Source organism: Mauremys reevesii, linkage group 20, assembly GCF_016161935.1.
Source record: "Mauremys reevesii isolate NIE-2019 linkage group 20, ASM1616193v1, whole genome shotgun sequence".
Taxonomy (NCBI): domain Eukaryota; kingdom Metazoa; phylum Chordata; order Testudines; family Geoemydidae; genus Mauremys; species Mauremys reevesii.
In genome coordinates this window covers 1,295,217-1,305,579 of record NC_052642.1, presented here as the reverse complement: position 1 = coordinate 1,305,579, position 10,363 = coordinate 1,295,217, and the positions used below count along the sequence as shown (strand labels likewise).

General features: G+C 56.5%; 1 long non-coding RNA gene across 1 annotated transcript; it reads left to right on the top strand.

Moving 5' to 3' along the window:
* Nucleotides 1-2,147: 2,147 nt before the first annotated feature.
* LOC120387582 lies at nucleotides 2,148-10,012 on the top strand. The gene is made up of 3 exons (XR_005590238.1): nucleotides 2,148-2,862; nucleotides 5,737-5,965; nucleotides 8,872-10,012. It is a non-coding gene; the product is annotated as an uncharacterized LOC120387582 (long non-coding RNA).
* The last annotated feature ends 351 nt before the right edge of the window (nucleotides 10,013-10,363 follow it).

Sequence of the window (10,363 nt, the reverse complement as noted above, 5' to 3'; positions counted from 1 at the left end):
TGCAGGAGGAGAAAAAGGAAGAGTAGTATTTTAAAAGATACATTTCAGAGAACAAAGGACACACTGTTTCTCAGTGAAACAGGCAATTCATAGTACACAGCACATCACACACAGCCGGGCAACAGAATTCAGCTTGCAGCCAGCCATGGTAAGCCCTAGGGGCACGCGGGGTTCTGTTTCTTCCGCATTCATTTCAATACTTTCAAACTGCTGGGCCCCCTTTCTCATAGCAAGCAATGCCTGGTAGGTTTGCAGTATAAAAGGAGGTCCTGCAGGCTCTCTGGGATGATTGCTTCACACAACACACACACACACACACACACAGACTCGCACCCACTGCGTGGCTCCGATGAGGCTCTGAGCAGGGATGAGCCCTTTAAACTAAACGCAAACAGCCCAACGTGGCTGTGTTTTCCCCACCCCGCCACCGCATGGCTCCGATCAGGCTCACTCGCCAGAAGTACCTTCTCCAGGATCATGGGAGTGGGGGTGGGGGCTATTGGCTCCTGCATTAAGAATAGTTCCTGGCTAGGGATGAAAATGGATTCCCCACTTGCCGCCTGTGCACTGTCCTCCTCCTCCTCCTCTTCGTCCTCCAATAACTCATCCTCCTCGCTCCGTTCAACTTCCTCCTTGGAGATATCCACGGACAGTGGTGGGGTAGTGGTGTCGTCACCCCCATAACTGCATGCAGCTCACGGTAGAAGCGGCATGTATGCGGCTGTGACCCACAGCGCCCATTTGCCTCCCTGGCATTTTGGTACGCTTGCCTGAGCTCCCTGATTTTTGTACAACACTGCTCTGTGTCCCTGGAGTAGCCTCTTTCCGTCATGGCCCTGGAGACTTTAGCGTACATATTTGCGTTCTTTTCTTTTTAACGTAGTTCTGCCATAACAGATTTTTCTCCCCAACATTCGATGAAATCCAGTACCTCCCATTTGGACCATTCTGGAGCTCATCTGCGAATCCGGGACTGCGTGGTCTCTTGTGATGGTGCTCTCTGCATGATTGCCTATGATAGTGGACTGTGCTGCTGGTCACCTGTGCTGCTGGTGACCAAACAGGAAATGAAATTCAAAAGTTCCTGGGGCTTTTCCTGCCCACCTGGCTAGTGCATCAGAGTTGAGAGTGTTGTCCACAGCAGTCACAAGGAAACATTCTGGGATACTTCCCGGAAGCCAATAACTTCATTGCATCCACACTACTTTTAATCCGGGATTGCGATCTCGATTTAAGCGCTACTCTACTTGCCGAGGTGAAGTACAGAAATTGGATTAAAGAGCCCTTTAAATCGAAGAAACCAGTTTGGTCATGTGGAAGGAATGATTTTTTTTTCTCCAAATTAACTCGGCTAATTCCAAAATAAATGACTAGTGTAGACCAGGCTTGAGAGAGGGAGAGTATAGAAAACAGCAAGAGATCGTTTTTGGTTAGTGAGAGAAGGACAGTATAGAAAGCTGCAGGGAGGGGACACGGGGGAGAGAGAACTTACCCTTGTGGCTGCCTCTGGGAAAAGAGGCTCACAGCCGCCAGCATGGTTATCTCCGCCTCTCGGGATAGCTAGCTAGATAGATGTGGTGTATGGAGATAGATAGATAGATAGATAGATAACCCTATTGGCTTTACGCCCTTTTACATTTGATGTGATTTTTCTCTAATCTCAGCTCCTTGAACTTTTTCATGGTCCAAAGCGAACAACAACCCTGGAACCCATGCACACATGGAATTGGCATGTAGGAAGGAGCCCAGGGAAGCTGAACTGGGTTCAGATGTATTATTGACTACAAGCCAGCCAGCGTGTTATGGTTGGACTTTCCCTGCTGACCCAGTGGCGGACCACTCCACCGCTGTTAGGGCCCTGAGCTGGGACACAGTGGAACGAGAGGGCCTGGGTTCCTCTACCCCTACCACCCCAACGTCAGGAGTGGCAGCCTCCCCACCTGGTTGTCAGGAGGCCTGAATTGGTCTGGCACCCGCCTGAATCCGGATGCCAGATGGTTGTGCTGACTCTCCCACCAGAGAGCTAACCTCCCCTAGACTGTGACAGCTCTGCCGGACTGTAGGCCAGAGCCCCCCTACTTGACTGCTGCCCTACCCTGATCAAGGGCCAGGCAAATGAACCTCCTGCTGCTCTGCCTGCCTGACTGTAGGCCAGAGCCCTTTCTTGATTGATGCCCTGCCCTGATTGAGGGCCCCGGGCAAACAGACTCTCTACCGTTACTTGGCCTGACTGCAGGCTAGGGCCATTAACACTGAGCTAATTGTCCCCTGAACCAAGGTACCCCCGGAAGTATCGTAGCAAGGGGCATGGTCAAAGGGGCTGACGGCGCCAGAAATGGGGATGGGGTGTGGAAACCTGCCAAAAACTGTTAGGTGATGAAAGCTATCAAATGGTTAACTACTCTGTAACGGGCCGGTGTGGCTCCCCTCCTCCCCTGGGAGGGTTGAGCCCCGGACACCGGAAGGGGCGGGGCTACAGAACAGTGAGCCCGCCCCTCAGAGGGTCAGGCGGTGACCCAGAAGTATAAAAGCCGGCCATCCGAGCTCAGTCAGAGCCCAGCCACCGCCGGGAGCAAACCTGCCCGAGGGAGCTCGTGACTGGGAAGACACTGGGGCCCAGAGCAGTTGCCCGGACTGGCCGGAGCTTCCCCTCACTCGCTACCGGGAGGACCCGCCGGAGCTTCCCCGTGCCACCTACGACGAGGAGCCACCAGAGACTTCCCCTCTCCGCTGTTGTTACCCCGAGGAACCCCCGGAGCAGCACTGGCCGGACTTCCCCGAGGAACTGCCGGATCTACCCCCCACCCGGGCTGCGAGGAGCCCATGCTGTGGGACTTCCCGGGAGTGGACGCCGCGGACCAGGTAGGCCCAGAGGGAGAAATTGGAAGTGGCCCGGGGGCAGCTGACCCTAGTCAGGCTGCAGATCAACCCATACCCATGTCAGTGTGTTGCGGTGAGGATCCCCACTGACCGTCAGCCGTGGTAGCCGCTGCCTAGGACCCCGGGCCGGGACGCAGTGGAGTGAATGGGCCTGCGTCCCCCCTGCCACCCCACTGATGGGTGGCAGTTTTCCCCCTCACCCCAGTGCTCAGCCCCTGCCCCAAAGGGCCTGAGCCTCCTAGACTGTTTGCTGCTCAGCCCCTGCCCCAAAGGGCCTGAGCCTCCTAGACTGTTTGCTGCTCAGCCCCTGCCCCAAAGGGCCTGAGCCTCCTAGACTGTTTGCTGCTCAGCCCCTGCCCCAAAGGGCCTGAGCCTCCTAGACTGTTTGCTGCCCAGTCCCTGCACCAAAGGGCCTGGGCCTGCTGAACTATTTGTACTGTTGCTCAGCCCCTGCAGCAAAGGGCCTGGGCCTTCTTGAACTCTTTGTGTCGCTGCCCCGCCCCTGCACCAGAGGGCCTGGGCTTGCTTGAACTCTTTGTGTTGTGGCCCAGCCCCTGCAACAGAGGGCCTGGGCTTCCCCAAACTGTTGCATATTGTTGCTCAGCCTTGCAACAGAAGGCCTGAGCCCTAATTGACTCGTGTATTGTTGCTCAGTGTAACGGGCCGGTGTGGCTCCCCTCCTCCCCTGGGAGGGTTGAGCCCCGGACACCCACGTTTACAGTTGGTACCAGAAGTGGGGAGTCGAACCCTTGCCTCTGTGAGAAGGGGCCGGTAGGTGGGTGGTGATTCACCCCCTTCCTAGCCAGGAACATGGAGATGCAACGGCTGTTCCAGCTGCTGGTGGAGAGCCAGGAGCGGCAGCAGGCAGCCCAGCAGCAGCAGCAGCATGCCGCCCAGCTGGAGCAACAGCAGCAAGGAGATGCCGCCCAGCTCCAGCAACAGCAGCAGCAGCACGCAGCTCAGCTGGAGCAGCAGCAGCAGCTAGTACAGCAGCTGGGGAACCAGCTGCAGAACCTCATGGGCCCCACAACCCGCCCCGCCGACTGGCCAGCGGGGCAGGGCACTGGGGGGGGCATGTTCGGCTGCCCCCCTGTGCCTGACCAAGATGGGCCCGGACGACGACCCCGAGGCCTTCTTGGTCATGTTTGAGCATGTGGCCCTTGTCGTGGGGTGGGCCCGAGACCAATGGGGCACTCTTTTGGCCCCGTATTTGACTGGGACGGCCCAAGCAGCCTACTGCGGACTGGCGACAGAAGAGGCCAGAGACTATGACCGAGTAAAAGCTGTGATCCTGGACACTTTGGACGTCAGCCCAGAGACCTTTAGACAGCGGTTCTGGCGCCAGACCTACCCTGCGGATGCCCGTCCCCGGATGGTGGTCCAGACCTTGAAGTAGGCCTGCCGCCGGTGGCTGCAACCAGAGGTCAGGACGGTGGAGGAAGTCACTGAGCAGGTTGTCTTGGAATAATTTGTCCATACCCTGCCGGCCCGGGGAAGGGCCTGGGTACTCCGACACCGGCCGGCGACCCTGGCTGATGCCGTCTCGCTGATGGAAGGCTTCCTGGCTGCGGAAGCCTCCATAGGACCCACCTTCCGGCCACCTACCTCCGGGCCCGAATGCCCCATAATGAGAAGAAGCCGACCAACCTGCCCAGCCAGCGAGGTCCAGGCCACGGATCAGAATCCCGGCTGGGGTCCCAGACCCAGCGCTCAGACGCGGCTTCCCGGCTGGCAACCCCGGCCTTCAATCAGGGGCCCCGAGGGCCCGTCAGCCCCCGGCACCCGAGTGGCCCTCCCTCGGAGCGGGTGTCCCGAGCTCGGTCCCTGCTTTGGATGCGGGAAGGCGGGGCACCTACAACGGGACTGCCCCGAAATGGACTGTAGCTTTGGGTAGGTCTACGCAGGAGCCGGCCGGACCCGATTACCACAGGTCCCCAAACTCACGGTCCCAGTGATGGTTGGGGACCAAGCCACGCAGGCTTTGATTGACTCTGGGTGCGGCCAGACGTTGGTGCGCCAGGCTCTGGGACCCCCGATCGACCCCCGTTTGAAGCCGATCCGTCTGCAGTGCATTCATGAAGACGTCCGGCCCTACCGGCGCCGAGCCCGACTAACAGTGGGTGGTATCACCCGACAATTAGTAGTCATGCTGCAGATCAACCCATACCCATGTCAGTGTGTTGCGGTCAGGATCCCCACTGACCGTCAGCCGTGGTAGCCGCTGCCTAGGGCCCCGGGCCGGGACGCAGTGGAGTGGATGGGCCTCGTCCCCTGCCACCCCACTGATGGGTGGCAGTTTTCCCCTCACCCCAGTGCTCAGCCCCTGCCCCAAAGGGCCTGAGCCTCCTAGACTGTTTGCTGCCCAGTCCCTGCACCAAAGGGCCTGGGCCTGCTGAACTATTTGTACTGTTGCTCAGCCCCTGCAGCAAAGGGCCTGGGCCTTCTTGAACTCTTTGTGTCGCTGCCCCGCCCCTGCACCAGAGGGCCTGGGCTTGCTTGAACTCTTTGTGTTGTGGCCCAGCCCCTGCAACAGAGGGTCTGGGCCTCCCCAAACTGTTGCATATTGTTGCTCAGCCTTGCAACAGAAGGCCTGAGCCCTAATTGACTCGTGTATCGTTGCTCAGTGTAACGGGCCGGTGTGGCTCCCCTCCTCCCCTGGGAGGGTTGAGCCCCGGACACCCACGTTTACATACTCACATGCAGCCTCCTCCGCCCTCTTGTACATAACAATCCTCTGTTTCATTTTGATGTATTTTGATGTATTTTAATGCTTTTATTCATTTTATTTATTAAATAACTGTGTTTACAGTAATATAGCAAGATATAAAATATATACACATCTTGTCCTGTACACAGAACACAGACCGCTCCACTGGATCCCACAACCCATACAGGGAGAAAGCCGTAGAAAATGCTGACATCTCCAAAATCATATCAGGGCAAGAAAAGGCACTTGCTGTTTGCAACACTTGTACAGGACAGACACAGGGTGAGGGCTAGACTAAGTGGCCATGGTTAGTCCTGCTCCATCTCTACCGTCTCAGTTTCCATCTACAGCTGTTCACACTCAAAATGCAGGACAGGGGTAGGGTTAGCCCATCACCAAAAGAACCTTAATGTAAAGCAGTGTTCCTTCCTGCGCCTGGTGGGGATCACGCAGACAGACAACACCCCAGGCTGGGCATTGTCCCAGGGTAAAGCAGGGCTGTAGCGTAAGGTGGAGTCGTCCCTGGACGAACAGGGTGAGGCATGGGACAATGCAGCTGAGAGTTGCAGGGCTGGGCACCAGAAGAATCGCCGGGTGGAACTTTGGGGTATGGCAGGGAGGGGTGGAACAAGCCCTGCTCTGGGTCAGTCCCAGTGCCATTGGCCCACTGCCTTTGAAGAGGCCACCGATGAAGGCCATTTGTCCTACTCCCCTGGGTCCCGCAACCCAGCTCTCCCTGGAGAGAAACTTTGCCTTGAAATCTTAAAGCAAGCGACTTTGTTGTTAGGGCTGAAGGGGGTGGTGGCATGGGAGACACTGACCATGTGATGACACCAGTCAGCTCAGAGAGAAATCTGCCGCTTGTGTTCTTTGGGGGATCGTACCTTAAAAAGGGGTCAGCGGGAGGTGGAAGGGCTGAGTGTAAAGGACCAGGAAGGAAGTAGGGTCGTGGGAGAGGGTCAGTGCCAGGACATCCCGTTGCTAATGAGAATCCGCCTTCCAAGTAGCACCGCCCCAGGTCCGTAATCCTTATGCTGGAGAGCACTGTGAAGCGAAGTCTCCCGCTGAGCCACATGGCCCTGCCCAACATAAGGGCTGCAGAGCAGGGCCCTCAGAAGGGTCCTGCGGAGCATGAGGGATGGGACCCCTCGGAACCACAGGCTTCCCCCAAGGCTTTGGGGGCTAAAGGAGTCGGCTTCTGAAGTGGACACTGTGCCCTGTCACCAGGGATTAGAGGGAACGGGCTAGCACTCTGGCTCTGCAGTGCTAACAGCTAATCCAGGGCCTGAAAGGGGTGAGCCGTGGAGTACTAGACCTTAGTCCAGTAGTGTAGCTAGTGGGGTGCAGGGGAAGCAGCTGCTTCCCCTCAGCACATTTTCAAAAAAGCCATGCCTGAGGCGAGGTTACCATGGCACCAGGGGCAGGGCCCATGCTCCACTCTGAAGCTTGGCCTGCCTGGCTTCCCCCAGCTTGCTGCATACCCCGCCTGCACCCATCAGCTGTGTCTCCCAGCAGGAGGGAGACAGCTGATCCCGGGGCGGGGAGGGGAAGAGAAGAACTGAACTCCAGCAAGCTAGGCTCCTGCAGGCAGGCTTTGCTGGCTTCCCCTAGTGTGCTGCATAAACCCTGCTCCCTCCCTGCCTTGCCGATTAGCTGTCTCCCAGCAGGAGGGAGACAAACAGCTAATCAGCTAGGGAATGGGGGGAGAGGGAAAGAACTGAGCTCCAGCAAGCTGGGCTCCTGGGGAGGAGGAGAGGCTGGGGCCTTGGGAAAGAAGGGGGTCAGTCAGGGCATGCCCCCTCTAGGGGGCAGGGGCACCTGCCCACAAGCCATCAGCTGTTCAGCCAGGGCAGGGGCAGTAGGGTAGCTAGCTAGGGGAGTGCGAGTGCTTGCTGATTAGCTGGTTTTGGCCACCAGCCAATCAGTGAGGAAATGCTCCTGGAGCAAGGGGCTGAGCAGCTGAGACACCCCAGCTCCTTCTCCTACCTGCTTCTTGTGGCACTGTGGCAGGTGTGCGAGCCAGCACCTGGATGCTGGTGGGATGGCTGTCTGCCTTATACTGGGATTGGGAATTAGTGCCCTTACATGCAACTCCTCCTATTGTGCCAGTGTAGATCCTGCTGTTAGTACAGCTATTTGCAGGTGCCCTGTGTTTAGCTGAAACTTTGGACTTAGTTTAGTGGGGATGGACTCAGACTGAGAGCTAAACTGACACTACTATCCTGCTGTGTGGATCCCAGTTTGCTTGTACTGTGAATGTTTGGCATGCACATGTGGCTATATTTATCTCATTGTGCAGATGTGCTTGGTGTGATGATGACATTATGCTAAGATGAATTGTGAAAATAGTGTCCTGGTGTGATGGTGGTCACTCTGTGCTGTTCATGTGAATCTTGCATTTTTGTATGCTGGGTTGGTGTAGCCCTGTTGTTCCCAGGAAATTAGAGCCACAAGGTGGGTCAGGTAATATCTTTTATTGGAGCAACTTTTGTTGGTGAGAGAGAGAGAGAGAGGGAGAGAGCGAAGCTTTGGAGCTTTCATGGAGTTTTCTTCTTCCTGAAGAAGAGTTCTGTGAAAGCTCAAAAGCTTGTCTCTCTCACCAACAGAAGCTGGTCCAATAAAAGATATTACCTCACCCACCTTGATATATATTCCCCTCCGCCCCCCGCCATATTACCTCATCCAGCTTTCCGGGAGTGAGTTTTCATCATGACATGGGAAGTGCTCTGACTTGTCCTGACTTCTCTGTATCAGCCCCTCTAACTTGCACTGCAGCCCAGTACTTGGGGGCTGGGTGCCTGCAGTGCTGAGATCTGTGAGATCAGGGACTCTCAGACCCAGCTGGGAGGGGAAGGGCACTCCTTGTCGGCCTCTCTCTCTCTTGCTGCCTCCTTTTTTCCGAGTGCCTCATGATGCATAGAGTCAGCGTGGCTAGGTGCTGCATTGGAGAGCCTCCCAGTGCAGCCCCCAACCCCCTCTGCCCCATGCGAACCCCCAACAGACCCTGCCCACCTCTGTCCGATTGTCTCTCTTATGTGGGGGACTGTGCCCCCACCCCCTGTTCCTGTGTGCTGCCTGCTTCCAGGGGCCACAGATTGCAGAGCAGCCCCCTCAGGAAAGATGAGGGGCTGTCCCACCAGGTGCGTGCACAGCCCTCCGGAGCACTGCTTTGTCCCGTTATATCCGAATTCATGTTATATCGGGTCGTGTTATATCGAGGTAGAGGTGTAATTTAATATGTCGTGTGGCACCTTTTTTTATGTGTTGGCTCCCCCTGATTTTAGAACCTGGCTATGCCACTGCCTTAGTCAGCCCTGCCGCTGCAGCACACATGGTAGCAGATGAGACAGAATGAGGCCCAGCTCCAGGAGGGTACCACAGCCAGTGCTGCGAAGGGAGCTGCATGGCCTGTACGGCTGGGAGAGGACAAGGGTGGTCATGGGGGAGAAGAGAGCCTGGCAGAGACAAAATACTGCAAATTATGCAGAAACAGGGCTGAGCAAAATTGTCTCCAGTGTCCGTTAGGGTGGATTTCCCTGCACCCAGCCACCCAGAAGCAGGTAAGGGAACAGGGCCCCTGGGTGCCACGCTAGGGGTACATGCAGTGCCCACAGCCATTCCAGGGAGGCAGCTCAGATATGTAACTTACATCCCCACTGGTCAATTTCACCATCGTTCTGCAGGAGGCGCCATTGCTGCAGAAGCCCTGAAGGCTACCTGCATTGAACCGTCCCTCCCAATGAAGGCCAGGGCCTGGAGCCACTCCCTGAATTAAACCCCCTTCTTGTGCAGTGGGTAGGTGAAGGCAGCCAATGGCCTTTCAAGTCTTGGATGGTTTCAGGGCCAGAAAGGGGGATGGAGAGAGAGGAGGTCGGGGAGAGGTTACATCCACCCTGGACTCCTCTCTGCATTTCACCCCAAGTTACTAAGCTACAGCCTCCCCCCGCCTCTGGTGCCAATGCTGAGGAGACTCTTGGGGGGTGAATTGGTCTCCTGCACCCCTCACTCTCCTTCTCTGTTACCTGCTTCCCACAATAGACAGACACAGTTAAACTCTCCCAGTGTCACAGTTACTGTCACTCACTGCCCCTGCACAGAGGCATTTGTTCCCTGTCTTCCCAACTTACATGGTACCATGGGGATGACTGCACCCAAAAGAACCTCTCGATTTGTGCTGTCCTTTCACCTGTGTTGCTCCCTGAAAGCACAATCACATGCAACCACTAGGAGGCAGATTTTGAAGACAAGAAACCAATATAACTCCATAGTTCTAAGAGGCGAACGCCCCCAGCTACAGACAATAGCAGGGGTACGCCAGGGGGTGTGCTATGAGTTACTGCCCTGCAGAAGGGGTGCGGCATATATAGTTTATGGGAATGTGCTTCCCCTTTGATTGTACATTACAAGGCTGCTCCTTATTCCTGTGATTAAGTGGCATTGTGCTTTCAGCCAGGGCTGTTCCAGGATTTGCACCTTCGCATGAGGCACATCGGTGGGGGGTGCGGTCTGGACCGGGCACCTGGAATTCCAGTCTCCACGGCTGGCGAGCTGCCCAGCAGTACGGCTGCAGGCTATGAGTCCTGGGGGGGCTCGTGGCATTTCTCACACTGGGTGGCATATGCAGATGTGCTCAGCACTGGCCTCCTTCTGCTCCCACTGAGGTCAACAGAACGGCGCCTTCCCTCCCGCTCGCCATGGGAGCAGAGTTAGGCTGATGCTGAGTGCTCTGGACTACCCCATCCAGAGCGTCCCCTCCTCGCCAGGTTTTTGGCAGGC